This window comes from Herpailurus yagouaroundi, unplaced genomic scaffold (genome assembly GCF_014898765.1).
Source record: "Herpailurus yagouaroundi ecotype Mexico unplaced genomic scaffold, PumYag 250, whole genome shotgun sequence".
NCBI lineage: Eukaryota > Metazoa > Chordata > Mammalia > Carnivora > Felidae > Herpailurus > Herpailurus yagouaroundi.
The window spans coordinates 923,117-926,994 of NW_024412467.1; the positions used below are offsets into that span (position 1 = coordinate 923,117).

The following is a 3,878-nucleotide window of genomic DNA, read 5'->3' on the forward strand; positions in this document are numbered from 1 at the left end:
TGACTATGGGCTGATAAGATCACTGCAAATTTGCAGCTGAACTGAGGGAGAAGTGGAAGAAACGAATGAGCCCCAGAACAAGGGATATATGTTGACTTGAAGATAATAAACTGGCTCCAGGATTAACTACCCGAGGAAAGCCTTCCGCCTAGATGAGAGGATACTAGTAATACAGGGGGCTCGAGACCGCACAGAGCGGAAGGTCTTCTAGGGTCACAGTTTGCCTTGGGACTCAGGGCGTCCAGGGCTAAAATTGAGAAGCTTTAGTCACCCCACTCCCCTCTCGGCCACTCCCACAATCCAGAGTTTCCAGCCCAAAGCCCTAAGCGGGCTTCCAGAAGGATGGGCCTCCTCTCCTCACGCCTGGCGCCGGAGGCTGAGAAGACGAAGGAGTGGTGGGGCAGTTGAAGGCCTCCCGCTTTCTCTTGGACCCTTGTTCCCGGCCGCTGGAAAAGTTAGGGTGCCCTAGAGTTTACAGGGCCCGTTTTCAGTGATCACTAGAATCTCCTGCCCAAACTGTGCTGGTCCGGAAGGACACCCACTGAGAAGATGATTAAGTAAACAGAGATACCTAAGCAAAGCTGCGACTGGTTTGTTTGTTTTTTAAGTCCTGAAGTTTCAATTCTATGACAGAAGTTTCCAGGGTATATTGTTCAGGAACTTTGAAACACCTTAATAGATGCCAAATTATAAAGAACGGGGGAGGGAGCATAAACCCCAAGTTCAAGACAGTGTGTATCCGGGGGAGATGAAGAGATACGACCCTGGAGGGACACACGAATGTGGGTCATTACTGTCTAAGCTGAGAAATGCACACGCGGACGTGCGCGGTATTCTAACTGGTGCCCTTTAAAGTGCATACACGTGTAAGGTGTGAGCAACAGAGGACGCTGGGTATGTGGGCACTCTGTATGTTTTTGCAACCTTTTGGCACATCTAAAACTATTCAAAACTTAAAAGTTTGTTTACATTTAAAAAGTTAATAAATAAATAAAGACAGCGGAGACCCAGCACAAAATCAAACCACTTCCTCTGGCTCTCGACCCATATTCAGATATCCAAAGTGCCGCCTAAAAGGTGATATAATTGCCCCTTAAAAGCGCCGGTGTCATGTTGGCTTCCTTTGGAAAGTGCTCTATTTGGGCCCAAATGTAGAATATTTGAGATATTTTTCTGGGAAGCCTAGAAACTGAAGACCAGTTGCACAGAATTCTATACAGTATAATATCTATCTAGTACTGATCCACGTATATAGAGAGAAAGAAAACATTATAATAAGGGGCAACATTATAATTCATATAATATAGTTAGATCAGGGTATTAAAGAAGACTTTCATTGTGACTGAGTTTCTATGCTAATTAGGGTATTAACAAGCATTTTGTGAATGAATAGCTCTAAACCGGAATCACCGGTGAAACTTCTAAAAGAACTTTCTCCTTCAAGTTTGCAGATAAATTGACTATAGTTGATGTGTTAAGGTTACAGCATGTGAGCCCGGATAGCTCAGTCGGTAGAGCATCAGACTTTTAATCTGAGGGTCCAGGGTTCAAGTCCCTGTTCGGGCGTCAGCGATTTTATGTTGTGTTTGTTTTGTTTTGTTTTTTTCCCCGTCTCCATTCCTGCATTTTAATCCCAGTAAATAGTAACAGGAAGGAAGATAATCTCAAATCACAGGCTCTGATGTCACTAAAAAATTAGAGGGGATTCTGAGCACAGCACAGAATAACCTAGGACCTGTTCAGAAAACAAGAAGGGCCTTTCAGACAGGTGTCTGGAAGGCACACACACAAAACATTTCCTCCAGGGCATAAGGGAAAGTCTCATTGACAATGGTCACAAGTTATCAAAAGTCAAACTCTTATTTGAAAAGCAACAAAAGCACAGAACTGTTCCCTCTGTCCCACGCCGGACGGCTCCTTTCTGGTCCGCGGCTCTGCTCGGCTCCGGGGAAGCCCAGGTAAACCACTGGGCTGTAGTGTCAGCACTTAGAACTCAGGGGCTGGTGGCCTCGGCTTCCACACTTTTTTGGCCATGACTCGTTTGGGCTTTAGGTTACATCTGGACCCAGACATACAAAGATAGGAGGAAGGAAATGGCCTGAATTATCACTTACTCTCATGCATTCATTGCCTTCTGATATTTCAGACTCTATCCTCTTCTTTCCAATTAAACACACACCATTAAACTGATTTTGCTCCCCCCTCGTTGGGAACCACGGGGCTTGGAGAAATCATAAAGATGAAATGTGACCTATAGCACAAGGTGACGGGTCCTGTGCTGCATAACCTGTCCCTTGCCCTAAATCCAAGTCCCCTCTCCTAGAGTGACCCCAAACCTCAAGTCACCCGAGCTCACTGCCATCAACACCATCTCTGCCCTGCTAGGAACCACGGAAGGAACAGAACTTGAAAGCCCCTGAAGGAGACTCCATTTGGGAATTGCCCAAAGAAGAAATTTCATCCTAAGTGATCCAGAGGATGACAGAGAAAGGGGATTTTACAATGCTATGAAAAAAAATCACCAGAGTTGCTACAAAACCCCTGGAAAACCCTAACAGAACACTTCTTGTCCGGTGCCTTGGGGACACCGTAGGCAGAATGTCAGCTTCATAATATGAGGGCCTTGAGGTCAATCCTCAGAGAAAGTATAGCACTTTGCAAAAACAAAACCAAACACAAAAGTGCAGAAGTAATCCAACATGATCGTTACTCTTATTGCTATTAGAGTCACACAAGAAATATCTTCTCTAAGCGCCTGTCGCTTCATGGAATTTTTTCCTGCCTATAAGGAAACCCACTTGGGTTGTGACCCCACAACATTTCTTTAGAACACTCAGAGCTTTTCAAAAGAAAAAAAAAAAAAAAAAACCTCCATTAACTTGACCTAAACACAACAGGGCAAGCGTCTCTCACAACCTTTTAAAAATAAGCAGCGGGAGGAAGTCACAAAATCGAATATTAAATCCAAAAGGATTGCAACATGGTCTCAGGGCACCAGGCAGTAAATAATAATAAATGTTGAGTGGCTACACTGTTCAGGAAGACGAAGGAGTTACCAGACATCAGTACGTGTAGTTAGACGAGAGTCAAAAGACTTCCTTTCTTTTCTCAGTCTTTGGGGGAAGCTTGGGACGGAAAGAAAAGGCAACCCCTTGAACTTGCACATCTTGCACCCTGGATCTTTAGTGGGCTGAAAAGAGCAGCCACGTGGTGGGTGTTACCTGGGCTCCAACAACAGGAATCCACCTGCTGCAATCGCTTGATTGACCGACTTGCCAAGAATGTTGTTCCAGTTCCAGTAGGCATGCAACTCATATAAAATTATAAAATGGCACCGGATTAAGTTAACAGACGAACTGTATTTCCATTCTACACTATTGTCCCGATCTCTTAACGGGTTTCCATCGGTTTTCAAACACCGAATACTCAACTAGTCCTCATCATTTGCTTTACCAGACAAAACCACATGTGTGGCTGGCACCCTCCATTCAAGAGACCCAGCTACCCTGAGGTTGGTGCCCAGAGGAAACAGCTACTAGAAATGCCCATGGGTCGTTTACCCTTCTGTTGGGCAGGTGGCTTGAGGCGAACAGTCAGATTTAAACTCCCCAAGCCAAGCTTCCTTTCTATTGTTTATTGAAATGTAAAACACACAGCAAGAGTGTACAAATAACAAATGTAGATCTCAATAGATCTGTGGATGTTCTTTGATGCTTCTGGTCTATTGAGGAGAACATACCCTCCACCAACTCATCCAGTCTCTGAAGACTTTGTGAAAGGAAGAAAGAAAGAAAGAAAGAAAGAAAGAAAGAAAGAAAGAAAAGGGAGAGAGAAGGAGGGAGGGAGGAAGGAAGGAAGGAAGGAAGGAAGGAGGAAGG

At 44.6% G+C, this 3,878-nt stretch overlaps 1 non-coding gene across 1 annotated transcript; it reads left to right on the forward strand.

The window, feature by feature from the left end:
• Positions 1–1,493: 1,493 nt before the first annotated feature.
• TRNAK-UUU (transfer RNA lysine (anticodon UUU)) lies at positions 1,494–1,566 on the forward strand. The gene has a single exon. It is a non-coding gene; the product is annotated as a tRNA-Lys (tRNA).
• The last annotated feature ends 2,312 nt before the right edge of the window (positions 1,567–3,878 follow it).